General features: G+C 40.3%; 1 pseudogene; it reads right to left on the bottom strand.

The window, feature by feature from the left end:
• Positions 1–17,681: 17,681 nt before the first annotated feature.
• LOC122725768 lies at positions 17,682–18,157 on the bottom strand (annotated as a pseudogene).
• Positions 18,158–21,483: the final 3,326 nt, after the last annotated feature.

The raw sequence follows: 21,483 nt of genomic DNA, 5'->3' as shown, positions 1-21,483 counted from the left end.
TGAGAGTTTGCATTTCTGGGGAGGAGTGACAGGAAGGGAGGCCAAAGAACCCAGCTGTTATGACCCCCTCCTGACCCTCTGGGTTACTTCCCCAAGTTGTATTTATACTCACAGGATGGGTCCCCAAAGAACCCCTCAGGTTCTAGGGTGCTTAGTGGGTGACTACCCCTATTATTATGGATCAGGAACCCCTTGGTCTCCATCAGTGTCTTTCCTTTAGTCATCAGCCAGTAGACACAGCTTTTAGCAAAGGCATTCATTAAGATGGAAAATGAAAAACACTAGTTATGAACCATTTTCCTTATAAACCTGGGGCACACTCTTCCACAAACGTACAAAGTATCCATGAGGTGAATGAGCTCAAACTGAGGCACAGGATAAATGTGGCAAAGGCAATTCACAAATCCTGGTATGACAGGCCCTAGAAATCCATCTTTTCTTTTTGTGAATCCTCACACTTTTCCCCTTAAGGTGCATCATCATCTCTTTGGGTGGATCGCTCATCTGGATTCCTAGCATCTGCTCCTCTCCACAGCCTAACTTTCTTCTTTGCTGCCAGGGGTCACATTCCTTGAAGCTGTTGTCTCCCCAAGGCAACTATCTAGAAGGTGTGTCTTTTCTCTTTTCATCATGCCTTGAATTTCCCAGAACCACTGACTTCTGGATCGGAGCGTCTCCCTCTGGGCAAGGTACTGCTAAGATGTCATGACTGGGGGAGGAGGGAGACAAGAGAGAAATGTCCTCCCTCTATTCCTTGCAGGGATTTCCTCCACAACAAGATCATGGATTATAATCACTTTCCCCTCACCAGGGTTGTTTTCTTATTTAAAGTTCCCCCATCTCCTGCCAAGGGTACAGGTAATATGTTTACTCCCTAAATTCCATCAGAGGAAGGTGTTTATACCTCATCCTAAATAACCTGAACCTAGGTGATCTGATATCACCTACACCATGATCCCTTTGGGTTCAAGGTATCTTTATATTTAGTTTAATGCCTAATTAACAGTTTGTGATTAATCCCTGTGCCTGTATCACTTGAGTTGGGGGAGGGGCTAGGAGCATAACACTCCTCTTTCTATACATTTAGAATGTTTTGTTTCTGGGAATGAAATAATTCAAATCCCATGTTCAACACAGTCCCTGGGTCAACTGATCCTATATGTGGTCAAAAAGGAAGCACCCAGTTAACAGAAATCACAGTTGAAAGTGACATTGAGGTAGTCCAAGCCTGTGGACTTGAAATACCAAATTATCATGAGACTCTAGACCTCATCAAAAGTCTTTCTCAGGGAAGATCAGAACTCCAGGTAACCTGCTCTATCACCCCTTCTTCTGAAGTTGATTAATTATTCCTATTAAAGTTATTATTCATTATTCCCATTAAGATTATTAATTATTCCCATGCCTGTACGGGTTGTAGATAATTTTCCTTACCTTAACCTAAGAAGGGGGAAGCTAGGTGGTGCAGTGGATAGAAAAGCTGGGCCTGGAGTCAGGAAGACCTGAATTCAAATCTGTCCTCAAACATTTACTAGCTGTGAGACTCTGCACAAGCCATTTAACCACTGTTATCTCAGTTTCCCTATCTGTAAAAATGGAGAATAACAGTACCTACCTCTCAAGGTTGTTATGAGGATCAAAGAGATAATATTTGTAAGGTGCTTTGCACATAGTAGGTGCTATATTAATGCTTATTACATCCCCTTTCCCCTATGCCTACTAGGTTCGAAGGATTTTAATTCAGGTCTTTTCTGAATTCAATCTCAGTGCTGTTATTGTATTAGGAAGCATGTCATGTAATGGAAAGTATATCAGACAACTAGTTACATGATCTGGGTTTACTACTTCCTGACTGGATAACTGAAACCTTTCATCTCAGTTTTTTCATCTACCCCTACCCTATGAAGGGTGAACAATATCAATGCTGCCTTGATAAATGTCATGGAGGAGCTGGAGCTGACCTTGAAACTGCTGCCACCCATCCCTTTCTGTTTATCTTCTCCTTACTGGACTACTGGGACCTTGCCAGTTACTGTTATGTCAGCTAAAGATTAAACTGACCATCAAACCACAATCCTCTATGAAGAAGAGACTGCAAAAAAAAAAAAAGCATTGGCTTTTATGAGAGTGATAGAGACACCATTGAAGAACAAGAGTTGGAAGTCTTTATAGAGACTTATTCTGATCTAGCAGAATCTATTTGACATCACATTACTCTTTTTAAAAGCCTGGGATGAACTTGAGAGATGCTTGGGACAAAAGTGTCCAGAGATGATGGAATTTCTGAAAGGCAGCTTGGAGGAACATGAGCTAGGTGTGGTGAAGTTCAGATAGGGTGGAAGCTTTCTAATGACTATCCACGCTCCTTTTGGATCCACAATGGACAGAAGCTAGTACTTCCTGGGTTGGGGGGAATGTAAGGCATTTTCAACTTAATATTGCTCAGAGGATTTTCTAGATATTAACACAGCTGCTGGTTGTTTCCAACAGAGGCAAGAACCAAAGCAGTGTGTTCCTCTAAAATTTTGCATACACACTAGTTTGAGTCAGAATGTGGCACTAGAAAGCTTAGAGAGCCTAAATCATTCTGAGATCTATGAATATCCTGACCAGGATGGCTTGGAATTCATCTGCAAAGGACACGTTTATTACAGGTGCTTCTTACTTAGCATAGTTTCCCTCTTATGGATACGATGCTGTAATGGGTGGGGGCTACCCTCTCATCAGAGACTAGGTTTTTGAATAAGTTCATGATAAAGAGATGGATAGCAACAACTGGAGATATCTCAGTGTCAGCAGCCACATCATTTCTTTCTTTTTTTTTTTTTTTAGCGAGGCAATGGGAGTTAAGTGACTTGCCCAGGGTCACACAGTTGGTAAGTGTCAAGTGTCTGAGGCCAGATTTGAACTCAGGTACTCCTGAATCCAGGGCCGGTGCTTTATCAACAGCGCCACCTAGCCACCCCTACACATCATTTCTACCAGAGCTTAACTCCAGGCAAGCTACCTCACTATTTCAGTTACTAATTGAGAATGGACACGTTAAAAGTTGCACTTCCTGAAAGGGCTTGTCAGTTAGACAGCAGATCTTGGAGAATATCAAATGCTAAAGGTGAAATTGAAGGAGTCCATGGACCTGCTGTGGTTGAAGAGCTTCCAATCATCAGCCCTTGTGGGGTACATCAGTAGACTACTTGTGTCACTGTTTCTATGTAGTCAGTGTCCATTGACTTTACAGAGAGGGCAAGATATGTAATACCAAGGTTCCTGGATTTCATAAGGTGTATCCAAAATTCAGGTCAACTACAACCTGAATGGAAACCAATTGCTTTGAATGCACAATGATGGAGGAAGATCAATACTCAACAGATATTGATGGATATGAAGACAAACAGAAAGTATTAGACATCTCTGCACCCACTGGCCATTTTCCACCTGAGTAAACTGTAATGCTTTTTAAAGCACTGGAAGAAAGCCAATGTAGTCAGTAACAATATGGGTAATGTAAACAATTGAATTATTCCAGTCACATCACTGGATAATGAGCAAAAAGCCTTGGACCAAACTGGTTTCTATCAGACATTTTTTTTTAAGAGTAGTTTTGGGTTGTTTTTGTTTTCTGCAAGACAGTGGAGGGGAAAGGATGGCTTCTTTTCCTCTTTTTATTTTTTCTCTGAGTCAAATGGGAAATTGTTCTAAGGCTATGAGGGGCTAATATTACTGCATTGCTTTAATATTTGTAATATTTATAGAGATGGTACAGTCAGTTGTTTCTATACAAGCATTAACAATCCACAGCAATAGTTAGGAAAGGGTAGAAGTGCAGGTCTTTAGAACTGGGTTATTCAGTCCTTGAAGAATCATTTCTTGCCATTGTTTAGAAAGGAAATTAACTTGCCATTAGGCCATACTAACCTTGGAAATAAATGTAGGGCAACCTATTCATTTTATACTGACAAGAGAAATCAGGGACCTCAAAATGGTTAACTTGAGTTACTGTGTACTAAAAATGGTCTTTCTGTCCTTAAAGACAGTTTGTCCTTGAATTTAATTTGAGTTTTACAAATTTTAACATTGACTTATTTGCAGATGTAGTAATTTTTTAATGCAGTAAGTTAAAGTGCAAGCCATTATTAACTAACAAAAGAAATCTTGGCAATGATTCACATGGTGTACATGTTTGTAGACATGATTTCTGATTTTTTTTCTATTTTATAAACTTTGTCTTGCTGCACATGTATAGGCTATATTAAATTGCTTGTTTTCTCACTGAGGGGAGAGAGGAGGCAGGGAGGGAGGGAATTTGGAATTCAAAATTTTAAAAAATGTTATAAATTATTTTTACATGTAATTGGGGAAAAAATCTGGAAAAAATAAACTTTACCTTGACTGTGACAAGTGTCATGAATTTTATATTAAGACTATGTTTTCCTGAAACATACATAAGGGATTTTTTTGTTTTGGTCAGGGCAATGAGGGTTAAGTGACTTGCCCAGGGTCACACAGCTAGTAAATGTCAAGTGTCTCAGACCAGATTTGAACTCAGGTCCTCTTGAATTCAGGGCTGGTACTTATCCACTGTACCACCTAGCTGCCCCCATAAGTTTTTGTAATGATTAGATTTGGAATTTGAAATTGAAACAACTAATTATTTAAAATCTGGCCCTTCACTCCCATTTCTAGAAATGGCAGCTAGGATGGAAGGGATTATCTTATAAAAGACATTGGCCTTTTTCAAGGTGTTTCCAATGCAATAGGACTGAAATTGAGGCTATACTCTCTAGTCTAGAGACTTCCAGGGCAGAGAGGGAGTAGGGGGCTGTAGTTCTCAGTCACATTCCCAGGGTATAGAGGAATACTAGTGCTTGCAGTCATAAGGGAGCTGTGGCCCTCTCTGAGTAAGGGCCAGAATCAGAGTAGGCCTGTATTTTAGGTAGCTGCTACCAGGCAGATGTGCATGCTAAAGGTAGCATAACAGCACATTTTGACTTGTTCCAGTTATGAATAAGTGACAGGCAATGAGATGACTTAGAATAATCTACTCCAATTATTGCTTATGGAAAAATATTATATAAATACTTAGTAAGCTCTGCATAACAAATTCAAGTCCAAACACAATATGGTGTGTTTAAAAGAAATATAATAATTAGGTAACACTTTAAGTACTTCCTTGACTAAACTTCAAGTAGTTTTACTCACTTATTTGCTTACTGTGGTTTTCCTTGTGAAATTGATTAGGAAGTAAAATCATTGGCTTCCTCCTAAATCCTCTGGGTCAAAAACCTTGAAAGGAGACTACATTGCTCATGGCAACATCTTGGGCACTTCCCCAATACCATTTAACTTGGTATCAAAACTTGTCACTTCAATATTCTCTCTTCTCCTCCTAGCATTCAGGAAGCCTTAAAAAAATGTCATGACTCTAGGAAGAATGCTTCCTTTTATCATCTTTAATTACCTAGCTAGGGAAGCTGGCTTACTGTGTGGCTTCCTCTCTCTTTTGTCAAGCTAGGCCACCAGAAAAAAGCAACGCAGGCCTGGCCAAGGATTGCCAGATCCAAAATCCTGGGTAGGTAGGAGAAATTAGACAGACATTGAAAGCCAGGAAGGCAAGGGGTAGAGTCCAGACATGTAAACAAGTAGCTGTTGACAGGACAGGGTATCAGCTAAAATAGGAAAGGGAAATTAGTATGAGGTAGAAAAAGTGCTGGATTTGGAGTCAATCCAAATAGCACTGGATCTGGAAGAAGTGTTCAAATTGCACTCTGCCATGAATTACCTTTGTCAGGTCATTTGCTTTCCCATGGCCTCAGTTTCCTTTCTACATATTTTCTTCCACAAATAGTAATTTTTTTCTATTTTATCCTATTTCTATTTTTAAAAATTAACATTGGCTAGAATTATAGAAAAATCCAGTTGTCAAGCAGTGTGGTCCAGTGCAATATGGGTTCAAACCTCAGCTTTGCTACATATGTACAAGGTGTTTGCATGACTTTGGTCAAGGCATCGAATGTTCCTTGGCTTGTTTCCTCACTTGTAAATAAGAGAGTTGGAGGCTGAGCCAAGATCATGGAGTAGATGCAGCATTCCACCCTAACTCTCCCAACATTCCCTCCAAACCGTTTAAACACATCAACTCAAACAGTGTGATGCTGCAGACAAGATAAATAAAATAATTAATAAAAATAAAAGATAATAAAAATTTGGGCTACATTAAGAAAGGAATAGCTTCTAGAAATAGTTCCATTGTATCCTGCTATCATCAGACCTTATCCAGAAAACCATGCTCAGCTCTGGATGCTGTGGTTTAAGAAAGTCATGCATGAGTAGGAGAGTATTCAGATGATGGCAACCAGGTTGGCAAAGGGATTTGAGTCTAAGTAATATGAAGATCAGTTGAAGGAGATGGAGATATTTGTTTATTTATTTATCTATTCATTCATTTATTTGTTTGATTGTTTAGCCATCCATTTATCTATATATGTATCTATCTATCTATTTATTTAATAGAAGTATTTTGTTATTTTCCAGTTACATGTAAGGATAGTTTTCAACATTTTTTTTCATAGGATTTTTGGTTCTAAATTTTTCTCCCACCCTTCCTTCCCTCCCTCCTCCCTGAGGTGGAAAGCAATCTGATATAGGTTATATATGTACAATCACATTAAACATATTTCTGCATTAGTCATATTGTGAAAGAGCACAATGGAAAAACCTCAAAAAAGAAAGGGGAAAACCAGCCCAAATCTAGAAACAGTATGGTTCAATCTGCATTCATAATCCACAGTTCTTTTTTTCTGGATGTTGAGAACATTTTTTTTTTTTTTGCAGAGCAGTTGGGGTTAAGTGACTTGCCCAGGGTCACACAGCTAGTAAGTGATAAGTGTCTGATGTTGGATTTGAACTCAGGTCCTCCTGAATCCAGGGCCGGTGCTCAATCCACTGAGCCACCTAGCTGCCCCTTGAGAACATTTTCTATCATGAGTTCTTTGAAACTGTTTCAGATCCTTGCACTGCTGAGAAGAGCCAACTCTATCTATCCCCATTGTTCATCACACAATGTTGCTGTTACTGTGTACAATGTTCTCCTGGTTCTGCTCCTCTCAGTTAGCATCAGTTCAGTCCTTCCAGGTTTCTCTGGAATCCTTCTGCTCATCGTTTCTTACAGCACAATAGTATTCCATTCCATTCACATACCACAACTTATTTAGCCATTCCCCTATTTATGGACATTCCCCCAATTTCCAATTCTTTGCCACCACAAAGAGAGCTGCTATAAATATTTTTGTACATGTGGGTCCTTTTCCATCTTCTATGATCTCTTTGGGATACAGACCTAGTTGTGGTATTACTGGGGTCAAAGGGTATGAACAGTCCCATAGCCCTTTGGACATAGTGCCAAATCGCTCTCCTGAATAGTTGGATCAAGAAACTGGAGATATTTAGCCTAGAGAAGAAAAGAATCATGGGAGAAATGATAGCCTTTTTTTGAGGACTTGAATGGCTGTTGTATGGAGGAAGGATTAATCTTGTTCTGTTAGGTCCCAGGAGACAGAACCAGGAGCAATGAGTGGATGTTGTAAAGAGGTCTATTTAGGCCTGAGGTCAGGGAAATCTTCCTAACAATTAGAATTACCCCAAAGTGGGGCAGCTAGGTGGCACAGTGGATAGAGCACTGGCCCTGGATTCAGGAGGACTTGAGTTCAAATATGGCCTCAGACCCTTGACACTTACTAGCTGTGTGACCCTGGGCAAGTCATTTAACCCTAATTGCCTCACCGAAAAAAAAAAAACCAACCGAAAAAACCAAAAACCAAAACAGAATTACTCCAAAGTGGAATGGGGTGAGTACAATACAAGGTGAATGAATACAAGGTGGTGAGTCCCTCCTCCTTGGAAGTCTTGTCTTCAAACAGGGGGTAGAAGTCCACTTGTTGGGTATTACAGTTGGGGATTCCTTTGTGAATGGGTTGGATCAGATGACCTCTAATGTCCTTTTCAGCTCTCAGATGCTGAGATTCTGATAGGCCTTTCTGAATTGGAGGAATCAGAGATGCCTTGCCCTCCTCTGCCCTCCACTCCCCAATTTGATGAATTGTACCTGTCAATGTAGGTGATACTAGACAGATGAGCCCTTTGAAATTATAATGTGACTCAGTAGTAAGGAAAATATGATCTAGTATGCACAGAATTTACTTGTGAATTCCAAGAGTGCACCTGTTACATAAAGCAAGTTAAAGTGGTGTAACAGGGACTACTCTGCCCCTGCCCCAACCCCTCACTGCCTGAAGGTCAGCTAAGTGACATTTCATCCCTTCCCTAGAGTCTTCCAGAATTCTTAAAAGGGTTTGGAGGTGTCTAGTCTCTGTGTCATGGGCTCTAGCCCCCACGAATGGTATTCCCTCAATTTTAGAGGGTCCCCTGCAACCTAGTTTTATTTAACCATTTCACAGGCAGAATAGCTTTTACAAAGGAATATTCATGTCAAAGTTACAGCAATAACAAACACACAACCATCCACCCCAACATGTGAGGGGCATAATTCTCCCTCCCTTCTGAATTACCTCAGTTTCTAGGAGGCAAAAGGGGATTATTAATTCTGTTCCTATGTAGCACAGTCCCATCAAGTCCCAAGTCCAAAGCTCCAGTTAGACTCAAGTCCTTGGCACCCTGACTTCTCAAGATTTCCTTGTTGGCCTGGCAGCAACATCTAGTTCAAATGTGGGTCCACTTGGGATTGTGCTGCCTACACCTAGAACTGAAAAATATAAATGAAATAGAACAAACCCCCCCCCCACCAAGTCTCTTTCTTGGGGCTACAAGGCCAACAAGGGAGATGGGGGGAAGATAGCCCTTCCCTCCACTCTTTTCAGTTTATGGTGCCCATTTTTAGGTGAATAGGACCTTTATCTTCTTTAGATGAGGGTGAAAAGAAAAGACATAGAGACAAAATGTCTTAGTCTGCTCATTGAGACAGTCTGTTCTGGCTAGTTAATGGAAAGAATCTATTCCTTCCTGCCTTCCCCCCACCCTCCCTGCCATGGTAGGGGAGTCTAGAATATACTTCCCCAGAAGAAGGTCTCTGGCATTTCCCTCATGGGTGCTTCCATGTTAGGTGATCTGGGAATGTTCGTGCCAAGGGCCCATTGTATCTGCAGTTGCCTATTCCTCTTTGGAAAATCCAGTTCTTCTAGGAAAAGGTAAACACACTCTTGACATATCTGTAATTTGATGGGTGCATCAAAGTGCTTCAGAATATTGGAAATAAAATCATGGTCCAGAAATCTATCATCACTCAAATTCTGAAATATTGTGGTGATACTGATTAAAAGCCCTGCCATCAATGGACAGAAAAGGTAAGAAAGAATTGATAACTGAATATAAGCTGTCTGAGGTGTATCTGGGCATTCTTAGATCTGATACTTAATAAAAACAGTGATTAATCCCAGAGGGGACTAAACATTTATTTTTGACTCCCTTCTCTCTGTTGCATGCTATGTACAATCAGTTACCGATTCCTGATGATTTTCTCCCTGCAGTGTTTCACATGCCATCTCTTCCATTCCATTCCCATAGCTACTGTTGCATTTCAGGGTCCTCACTGCCTCTCTCCTAGACTAATGGACAAATTCTACAATTTTGTAAGGAATCTCCCCACATTCAGTTTCTCCTAGCACCAATCTGTGATGCCTCTAACTGCTAGATTCATCTTTTCCAAGTGCAGTATTGATTATGTTGATACTCTGCTGAAAATCCTTCAACATTCACCATCTATTAAGTTCAAAGTCCTTATTTTGACATTTAAGGCTTTACACAACCAGGCTTCAACTTCTTTCTAGCTCTATTTTATTCTATTGCACTTGAATCTGCCCTGAAGTCAAACAGTATCATTGGCCATCGTCTCCTCTCACAGCACTTTTGCTTATGCCATTTCTTGGTCCTATAATACCCTCTCTTCCCACCTGTTAAATTTTTACCTTTATGGGGGCAGCTAGGTGGCGCAGTGGATAAAGCGCCGACCCTGGATTCAGGAGGACCTGAGTTCAAATCCGGCCTCAGACACTTGACACTGACTAGCTGTGTGACACTGGGCAAGTCACTTAACCCCCATTGCCTTGCAAAAAACCCCAAAAAACAAAAACCAAAAAAAATTTTACCTTTACTTAAAAACCCAGGTCAGATGCCATTTCCTCTTTGAAGATTTCCCCAATTTCCTTCAAATTGGAAATGACATATAGGAATGTGTGGGCAAATATTTAACAACCACCTCCTGCCTTCCCCTCCCTCCCCAAATTAAGTACAATCCACTTGAAAGTTTAATCTTCATTATCAACATTTACTCCATCGCTTTCTTACATTTAACAATCAACAAAATAATAGATCAAATCCTCATTTCAGCATTTGTTGATTTCTAAGGTATCAATGCTCATACTGAATGTTTAACAATTGGCTTTCTAGGCCTGCACGGACTGGTTCCAGGACAAGGCTGATGTTAACCCTCTGGCATTGCCTCCTTTGAACAAGAGTTCCTTTTTCTGTCCTTTACCACTTTCTATTCACTGTGGCCAAATAGCTCCTCTCCTACATTTTGCTTTTCTAAGTCAAGCTGTATTAAAAAAAAAAAATCTTTATTTTATCAATGAATTGTTAAGGGCTAAATAGTCTGTCTAAAATATCTAATGAGGGGTCGCCAATAAATTATAAGCTTTAGCAAGAGTTAGACTTCTAAGCGTTTATTAAGGAGAATAAGAATTTGGTAAAGAGAGAAGAAAAGGCCTAGATTCCTATCTATTAAAGGGAGAGAGCATTTCTAGCTCCCTTCTCCACCAGCATCCTCAGGAAAAGAGCCCCAGTCAGAGCGCCAGCCTCTTCCTTCTTCCTCCCACTAGCCAACGCCACTTCCTGACGCCAAAGAAAAGACTCCTGGTTTTGCCCTCAAAGACCTTCACTTCATGGGCGGAACTCTTCTACAGTAAGTCTCCAGCAGGTGGCGTCATTCCAATAGTTACAGAATCAAACAGGCACTTATTAAGCACTTATATGCTTGGCACTGCCTATCTTCAGAAGTCAAAGCAACATGCATTTATTAAGTGCTTTCTGTGTACCCTATGTTGTGCTAAATGCTTGGGGTACAAAGACAAAGAAAAAATAAGACAACCCCCCTCTCTAAAGCCGCTTACATTCTACTGGGGAAAGATAACTTCCATAAATGGGACCTGAAAGGGATGGGGTAGGATGGAGGTGGGTTAAGGGGATAGCAAGGTTGCAAGGAGAAGGAGGCAGCTGAGGCAGGTTGGTAAAGTCCAGAGCATGATGTATGGCTGGTCTGGACCCTTCCTCAAAATGAAGGTTCTAGGAAGAACTCATCAGTGCAGCGGAGGGGGTCGGCGTGCATGTCAGAGGATGGGGCATGTTAAAATGCTCAATCTGGTTAGCAGAACCAACCCCCCTACTCTTTCCCTATGTATCCTTCAATTTCCTGTTGCTCCAGAGTTGTCATGGGTCATGGCTTCTTCATTTACTCCAGTCACTCAGGTAGGGGAAGAAGGCATACCAGAGTCCTGCTCATTGGCCAAGGAATAGTGAGGACATCTACCTGAACTTTACTTCTTAAGTACACCTGCATGTTGTGACATTATGAGTTACACTCCTATGCTTGTTCTTCAAGTTGCCAGCCTAAGTCCAAAAATAAACTGTTTAAGAGGTTTAGAAAGTTAGTGACTTCTCTCATCCCTCTTGTTTCTCCTCAATTTACCCTGTAATATGGTTCCTTTGTGTTTTTTCTACAGTTGTGGGAAGGCAGTGAGCCTAAAGTTGTTGATTAGATACTATATATATGTACGTGTGTGTGTGTATATATATATATGTATATATGCATGCATATAAATATAAATATAACAATTATTCTTAGCTTACTGATCATACAAAAGCAGGTAGTGAGCTAGATTTGGCCCATGGGCCATAGTGTGCTGAATTCTGATTTAACTATATCTAAATCTGCCTAATTTTACTATTATCTAGCCTAAATCTCTCTATTTTTGTGCACCACAACATCATGAAGGACTTTGTTAAATGATGATGAAATCCTAGTGCATTCTGTCTATAACATTGACTCTTACTGATGGTTATAGTGGCAAGCACATGGGTTTTAGTGCCAGATGTGTATTTGATTACCGCCTGCACAAAGATAACCAGCAGATGGCAATACAGTGCAGTTCAGTCCAGTCCAGCAGAAGACAATGACATTTTGTAGTATAGTGCCCAACCTGATGGTAACAGACCAACGGATAACGTTACTGACAGAGGGGAAGCAGCCAGCAGCAATATCAGAGACAGAGATGAGTTCTTGCTTAGAGACTATAGGACTACTGGACTATTTGAACCAGGGGAAATAACTCTGGGATATAGAACAACAAAAGGGAATATTTTTTTTTAATTTTTATTTTTTGCAGGGCAATGAGGGTTAAGTGACTTGCCCAGGGTCATACAGCTACTAAGTGTCAAGTGTCTGAGGCCGGATTTGAACTCAAGTACTTCTGAATCCAGGGCTGGTGCTTTATCCACTATGCCACCTAGCTGCCCCCGGAATATTATTTTTTACAACAAATAATAGCTTATGGAGTTTATTGCCTCTAAGATGTGGTATGTACTGAAAAGACCAATAGGCTCAAGAGGAGTTTAGATAAATTAATGAATAATACAAAAGGTTATTGGCAGAATCTAGGAATACTAGTGAAGGGGATGCTATTCTCTTTTCCTCTACCCTCCTTCCCAAGATGCAGTGTTTCCTTGAGAGTGTAAAGGGGTTATTAACCCTTTTTTATGTCATGGTCTCATTTGACATGCCTTTTTTAAGCACAGTGTCTGCCACCTAGTAAGTGCTTAATAAATATTTATTTAATTTAGCATTTCTTTCAATTATGAATTTTTAAGGGGGATGACTAAAGTGAGAGGAAATTCCTAGTGTAACGATTGGAATGACGCCACCTTCTGGAGACTTACTGCAGAAAAGCTCCGCCATGAGGTGAAGGTCTTTGAGGGCAAGACCATGCGTCTTTTCTTTGGTGTCAGGAAGTGACGTTTGCTTGTGGGAGGAAGAAGGGGGAGCCTGGTGCTCTGGCGGGTGGACTCTGGTGGAGAAGGGAGCTAGAAATGCACTCTCCATTTAATAGATAGATAGATGAATGTAGGCCTTTCTCTCTCTCTTTACCAAATTCTTATTCCCCTTAATAAATGCTTAACAGTCTAACTCTTGCTAAAGCTTATAATTTATTGGCGACCACTCATTAGATTTTAGACAGACTAGCTAGAATTTTAGCTTTAACACTAGTTAGGTATAACATTGCAAGTGTTGTGATTTTGAATTGTGCCTTTTGTCAGTCAAAGAAAAACCTTCAGGTTTCCCATGGTGGTGGGGATGCCTATATCTAAAAAACAGGATGTTTTGCCCCTGGATCTGGTCCAGAGAGATTCCTACCTCAGGCATTCCCGTGGAAGGTGCTGCTGTAGCAAGCACTATTTTGTGACACCTGCTGGTTATAATAGGAACTACAAGAGAAAGCCCGAAGCCTGTATATTCAGTAGGAATTTGTGTAAGGGTTTCTATTAATTTTTAAGTGTTCTTTTGGAAGTATTGTTTCATTTAGTCTTTCAATAAAATGCTTTCATATATATCTACATCTATAGATCTATATCTGTATCTATCTTGTTCGTACATAGTTATTTTCATATTGTCTCCCGTTATATTGTGAATTCCTCAAGGGCAAGGATTTTCAAATTTGTATCCTCAGTGTTTAGCATGGTGCCTGGCACATTGTAGGTGCCTAATAAATGCTTGCTGATTCCATGATTATCAGTTGGGAATCCACTTCAGTACCATGCATGTATCTTCCCCAGTTTCCTGGATAGGGACAAGGAGACAAGTGAGAGAAAAAATTCTGTAGGCTGTCTTGCATGAGTGTATGACACAAGGGTTACATTGGTGAACATCATTAACCTTTAGAACTTGTTCTCAGGAAGGACAAACTGTCTTGCAAACAAATCCCTTTGTACCACTGCCTAAGGCAGAAATTTAACCAGTTCCCAGCTTACCAAGGGGGTGACCCAAACATTGGTGAGGTGGTAGTTGAATAGAGGTGTTGAATATTTCTCCTGTACCATATTTCAACAAGGGAGAGAACTCCTCATGAGAAAACTCTCCCCCCACCCCCCACCCCCCCCCACCCGTTACAGATTTTCTTAGCTGATACAGATGACAGCTTTTCTGTGATGTTGAATCTTGGGTTCCTGGGGGGTGCACTGAGAGTTTAAGTGATTTGCCCATAGTCAAACAGGTAGTAAATGGTAGAAATAGGACTTGAACTCAGGCCTACCTGGCTCCAAGGTCAGCCCTCTATATATTATGCCCTTATATCTAAAAGTTCTATTTCATCTTTGTTACCATTTTTTACATTGTTTCTGTTGGGGAAAAATGTATTTCAGGTTTTAACTTGGGTTTCCAAGAACACACTCCAACTCTTTCATGTACCCCTATTGTTTGGTGGCAGCAATTTTCCTGATAGTGGTATCATTATAGGTAGCGGCATGGAGGGAGGAGGTATCTCTGGGCACCATGGGTTTATTCATATCTTCATAAAAGAAGGCATTGTGTTGGGTAAGTTGATCCTTTGGGATTCTGAACAGGTTGGGGAATGGAAAGTGAGTTGCTGTCATTGGGAGCAGGCATTTGGAAAGCCCCAGAGACCCTGGATTCAGACCCCCCTGGGTGGTTTATAAGTTCCGAGTTTATACATTGGGGACCCCCTGGTATTTTACTTTCTAGTCCATGAGCCTGACAATGAATGACATTTCTGTTTTGTTTTATGAATTTCTTCCCATTGGAAGAGAAATGCTATTAGGAACAACCCAGGTGAGCACTGACTATGGCTTTTCCTCCTTCCTTTTAAAGACACAAGACCCAACAGTTTTCCATATAAAACTCTTTATTTTTATTTTTCCTAATATCCATGCTAATTTTCTCAGTGGTTTGATTGTTCAGGGAAGGGGGACAGGGAAATTGGGGATCCTGGGTGCTGGAAGCTCAGTCCTTTTTTTTCTCTTTTTCCAGAAGAGGATGCTGATGTTGAATGAGAATAATCAACATCATTGAAATCTGTGGAGAGAGGAGATTCTTCATGTTTATATAAGGCAATGCATGAAAATAGCCCTAGAGAATAAAAATCTATTATTCTCTCACTTCTCTTTCTTTAGCCCTTAGTATGAATAGGGTATGTAAGATTTAAAGCCTTGTCTCTATAATGAGACCCCTTCCAACTCAGACACTAGATTCTAAGACCACCTTTTACAATCTGGTGCCTCTCCACCTTTCCAACCTAAGTTAGCCCAAATTCTTAAGCAACCATGTTACATACTAACTGATCTGGATGACTGTCTCCTAAACAGGTCCAGAACCTTTTCACCTCTGTGCTCTAGCTCACACCACAGTCCGTGTTTGGAATACTTTTCTCCCTTTCCCTATTTCTAGTGATTAACATTCCACTTATCTGTCAAGACCTTCCAAGCCCCCAATTCTACTCTACCCCATGAAGCCTTCCATGATTCCTCTAATCAGACTCTTTCATTAGTCTTTGCTTAGCATTTTATATTTCTCTGCTATACTCATCATGTTCTACTTTTTATGAGTTATTTGTGTACATACTATATGCCTCTTCAAGATTGTAAGCTCTTGGGGGCAGCTAGGTGGCGCAGTGGATAGAGCACTGGCCCTGGAGTCAGGAGGACCTGAGTTCAAATCTGACCTCAGACACTTGACACTTACTAGCTGTGTGACCCTGGGCAAGTCACTTAACCCCAACTGCCTCAACAAAAACAAAAACAAAAAACATAGAAGTAAGGGCAGGGAACGGAGCATGAATGCAAAAGCATGAAATTGTCCTCTAATACTAGTTTCCACAGCATTAAAATCCAGAATAAGCTGAAATGGTCAGGAAAAGCTAAAGGCAGAAAGGATTCTTTTAAAAAACAGGTTTTCTCCGGAAAACAGGAGACTAGAAGAAGAGATAGGATGGCATCTTGGCATGGAAGAGATAATAGCTAATGAGAGAGTAGGCAGAGATGCATAATTCTATTTTGCTTCTGTTTTCTATTCCGAGGAGAGCTGTATTTGGACCAGAAAGGACAGAATGAAAATAGCAGATGGGGGTTGATGCCCAAGTGAAGCGAGGAGAGCATGAAACTGCCCTTGATGTGTTAAAATGACCTGGGATAAGTAAATAATACCTTTGGTACTGGAAAAACTGCCAAACAGGATTGCAAAGCCATTTGCAATCATTTTTTAGAGATCACAGTGAAGCAGGAGGTAGTTATGGGTTGGAGAAGGATCAATGTACCAATTTTTTTGAAGAAAGGTTGGGAAGAGAATGGAACTTGTGAATTATATGCCAGTTGAATATAACTTTAAGTCATAGAAAAAACTTAAGAGCATATTATTAATGAAATAGTTGATAAACATCTAGAAAAGTAGTGCTCAAAAGAGCAAGCATGATATCATGAAGACAAGTCACACCAGAATAAGTTGTTCTTTTTTGTGGCAGGATCACAAAACTGACACAGCAGGAGAAATCTATGGCTATAGTTTACCTAGATTTTAGCAAAGCATTTTCTAAAGCTTCTCACACAATTCTTGTGGGGAAAAAAAGATGTTTAACTGGATTGAGGAATGGTTGAATGACCTGACATGACAGTCATTGATGACTTAGTGGCACTTCAGAGGAGGTCTTTAGTAGCATGCCCTTAGAATTTGTTCTAATTTTGTGCTATTTAACAATTTTACCATTGATTTTTCTAAATAACAGAGTTGAGAAGGATAGCTCACACATTAGGCATCAGAATTAGGATTCAAAAATATTTCAATAGTTTAGAATCTTTTTTGTGGGCCATTTACTTTTACTATTAAAATCAAAGTACAATACATAACAAATAAAAAGTTGTGAAAGCTTCACCAAAAAGGACCTTTTATATATGTTGGCAGTTTCTTTTATTTCTTAAAAAACCCAGAAGTCATCACTGTTATCTTGTCCATCATTTTCCGTAAAAGGGCTACATATGTTTCCTTTGGGTTTTATAGTGACACATACATTAGAATCAGTAATAATGCCAATAATAATAACTGACTAGGATGACTCAAAATCTTTTGGTTTAATCTTGCATTAGGGTAAAGAGTAGAAGATAGTAGAAGAATGAATTTTTAAAACATCTGTGTCAAAACATAATATTCAATTATTATAGTATAGTAGTTATAATTAAATTCATGATAGAATATCCTTAGCCTAAAACACCAGACAGAAATGAAAATTACTTCAATACTGTTTAGTGTCAGTACAAAGAGTTGCCTTCTTAAAAAAATGAGAACTGAAACCAGTAAGGCTGTTCTGGTAACCAGTCTTTAAAACTAAAAAGATTTCATTTCCAGTCAGAGAACACTCTTCTTAATTTTTTTTTTTTTTTTAGTGAGGCAATTGGGGTTAAGTGACTTGCCCAGGGTCACACAGCTAGTAAGTGTTAAGTGTCTGAGGCCGGATTTGAACTCAGGTACTCCTGACTTCAGGGCCGGTGCTCTATCCACTGTGCCACCTAGCTGCCCCCAGGGAACACTCTTCTTAAAGAAGATTCCTACAGGCTTTTTATTTTGAGTCTTGATCTTTCTTTGCATCTAAAAGTGCTGAACGAATTCCCATCTTTTTCAGTTCTTCCACTAGATCTCCATTCTGATGCATCTGGAGGAGGATGTTACAACCACCAACAAATTCACCGTTAAGGTAACACTTGAGGGATAGTTGGCCAATTGGAATATTCTTTAATGCCTTGATGGAGGGCAGGATCCTCCAGCACGTTGTAGGCTGCATAGTTAGTTGGAGACACCATGCATCCGCAAGATCTGTACTACGGCGTTGCTGAAGCCGCACTGGGGCTCGTCAGGGGTACCCTTCAGGAACACCACCACCTTGTCCTTCTTCACGAGAGCGTCAAGATTCTCCGTGGAGCCCGAGCCCGATACCCCAGGGCCCGAGCTCCGAGTCCGAAGTGCTGGACCCCTCAGTAGCACCCCGCGCCCCCAGTGGAGCAGAGCAGCAAACGCTCCCCATAAAGACCCACTCATCTCCAGCAGCCAAATGTCCTCCCGGCCCAGGCCTAATAGTTTAGAATCTTAAGCCAAATAAAGTTAAACTTAAAGTTTAACAGTGACATTTGTAAAGCTTTACACTTGGGTTCAAAAAATCAGCTCTGAAAGTATAAGATAGGGGAAGAAGTACTTGGGGTTTTAGAGGACTTGGAGCCTAATATGAGTAAATAATGTTCTATCAGTCAAGAAAATCAATGCAGTGTTAGGTTGTCTGGAGAGGCATAGTATTCAGGACTAGGGAGATAATACCACTATACTCTGGCTTATCAGAGAACACCTGCAGAATATCATGTGAAGTATTGGGATTTACCTGTTAGGGGGGACAAGGATAAAGCTGTCCAGAAAAGGACAACTGGGATGATGGACCTTGAGTTCCTGTGAAGAGAAAATGAAGCTTGAAATGGAGATGTTTAGCTCGGAGGAGAAAAGACTCAATAAAGAAATGAAAGTTGTCTTCAAGTATTTGAAGGGTCATCAAGGTGAAGGAGGATTTAGGTTTGTTCTGATTAGCCTCTGTGGACAGAAATAAGAGCAATGAGTGGAAATGAGAGAGAGGCAAATTTAGGCTTGAGCCATCACCAGTGATAGTGGATTCTCTCTCCCTGGGGATCTTCATGCAAGATTCGTTGGGAGACCATTTGTTGAGCATGGTGTAAGAGGGAGTTCTGGTTCAAACATGAGTTGGAGTATATGACTTCTTAGGTCCCCTCCACCTCTACACAGTCCATAATTCTATAACAGTCTCTGCCTCCCAACCTAGGTCACTTAAAGAGACCCTCCAGAAGTCTGGTTGAGATAAGAAAGACAATCTGAAATCAATGAAAGCATTGCAGAGTTTCCCAAGTGTGATGGATTCTGATTTTCTCCTACACAAGTCTGGAATCAGCTCAGTGTCCACGAGCAGTGCTGGTCCAAGATACATATAGACTTTATTTGGTGAGGCAATTGGGGTTAAGTGACTTGCCCAGGGTCACACAGCTAGTAAATGTAAGTGTCTGAGGCCGGATTTGAACTCAGGTCCTCTGACTCCAGGGCTGGTGCTCTATCCACTGTGCCACCTAGTTGTCCCTATTAATGGACTAACTTGATATAGTATATCTAGGTACAATGTTGACTTCCTTAAGAGTATCTTGCCAAGTCTTCATAGACTTTTCCACATCATCTTTTGCAATGAATGTTGTTACATAAATTGTAATTGTTTTTAGAAGCCTCCTTTGCTCATGCTCATCATATAGGCGATGCTAGGCAAGATGACCAGGTGTCTCCCATAATGATGTTTCTTGTCTTTTAGCATAAGATGAAACCATTTGCATCAACTCCAAGGAAAAGCTGTGGGCTGGCTATACTCACATTTTAGTTTTTAAGGTTCATTTATAGTAAAAATACAAATATGTGTGGAATGCAATTTCTCTAGGAAGAAGGACAGCAGAAGCTTCATAGAACTAAGATGATTGTAAAATTTTGTTTATTTCATGGGTTACCTTGGGCAAAACATAATAATTTAGACTAGGCCAGCCTTTGATGGACAAGCCCTTTTGTTTTTATTAGGGCTAGTCCTTGTACAACAAATACATACTTTGTTGTTGGGCTCATGGTTGAAGCTGAACAGAGCTTGTCTTTCACTGACATAGCGTTTGAAAACTCAGGGTTCATGAGTGGGACTTTTGTGGAGATCCATTTTCCTTATTCATATCAAAGGTCTCGGAATCTTGGGATTAATTTTGTTAAGGAAAAGAAGAAAAAACCTTTGAAGAATTCCTAAACTAGAGAGTTTTATCTGAGCTCCATTCTCTGTGGCTGGGTCTCTACTTCCTGCTGCCTATTCTTTCCAAAGCTCTCCCATCTAGATTTCCTCCTTTTCCCACTGCATGGACTTCTGTTAAGCACCTACCCATACCCCTTTGGGTCTATCTAGTCTGAAGATTCTGGTTACCCTTTACCTGGTCCATCCCATCAACATCAACCATGCCTTCTTTCTATAATGTTCTCCATTATGGTGAAAATGCACAGAGAAATGACTATGGGATACAGTAAGTAGAAATAAAACACTGGTGAAAACACCTAAAAGACTCATCAATTTAGCCCTGGGATCTACACTTTAGAGGTCCCCCTCCCCCACTTTTTTTTTTTTACAGAGAAACTCATGCCCGAGGTCACACAGGTAAGAATTGGCAGTCAGGATTTGTACTCAGATTCTCTGAGTCTAAATCCAGTGCCCTGTTCCACCCCCCCCCCCTCATTTTTTTACTGTAATACACAGTTAATGACTGCTATTAATGGAAGCCCCTAACTTGTCTTACCTTGCTTCCTTTCTTCCCTCTTATTATAGATCCTGGGAAGATGATAAGCCACCCAAGTCATCTCAAGTATGTACTCACCTTTTGAGATTGCCCTTTGTTTTGGAAATTTTTCTTAATACTGAGATATTATATAATTATAATACTTAATACTCATGCCTTTGCAACACCAGAATAAATTTTTTCCCAGTATTTCACCCTTTCCCTCCTCACTCCCGCCCCCACCCCATGATTTCTTTCTTGTAAGAATGCAAAATTTTAACTAAATTGAAATGACAAAGTGACAATGTCTGATAGTATATGCAACCTTCCACACCTGTAGTTCCCCATAAGTCTACTGAAGAGAGAGAGAGAATTTTCCTTCTTATTTCTTGGGGGCCAAGAATGAAATTAATCTGAGCTCATCTGCCCTTTATTTTATTGAAAAATTATGGGCCAGACGGTGGGACTCTTTGCTATGAGAGAATGCATGGCAAGTAATAGTAATAACTTAAGTTTAAAATCTCGACCTTGAGGTAAAAATTTCAAAATGCATCCCTTCATACTTTCTTAACTAAGACAAACAAATAAATAATTGATCTCTGAGAAAAGAAGACCTCTTTTTTTGTGGGGGTGGAGGGGGCACACAGGATTAACTTGTCTAGATAGGATTAACATTCATGAATGATAACCTGTCTCAATGGCAGTCATAGTAATAATAATGCCTTATATTTGAATAAACTGTGAAGGGGAAGTACTTTGTGTTTTTCAAATTACTTTCCCAAATATTATCTCATTTGGTATAAGGACTCTGATCCAGATATTATTTCCATTTCACAGATGCAGAAATAGGCTCAGAAAGATTAAGGTGCCTTGACCCAAATCATATAATTATACAGTGGATGAGCCAATATTAGAAGCCATGCCTCCAGATTCAAATGGAATACTCTCTCAGAAACAATTACTGAATGTAGACACAGCCTACTCTGCTAGGAGTAAGCCCAGTCTCAAACACAGTTAGCAGAT

Source organism: Dromiciops gliroides, chromosome 4 (genome assembly GCF_019393635.1).
Source record: "Dromiciops gliroides isolate mDroGli1 chromosome 4, mDroGli1.pri, whole genome shotgun sequence".
NCBI classification, from domain to species: Eukaryota; Metazoa; Chordata; class Mammalia; order Microbiotheria; family Microbiotheriidae; genus Dromiciops; species Dromiciops gliroides.
Note: the sequence above shows the minus strand (reverse complement) of the source record. Positions and strands in the feature narration are given on the sequence as shown.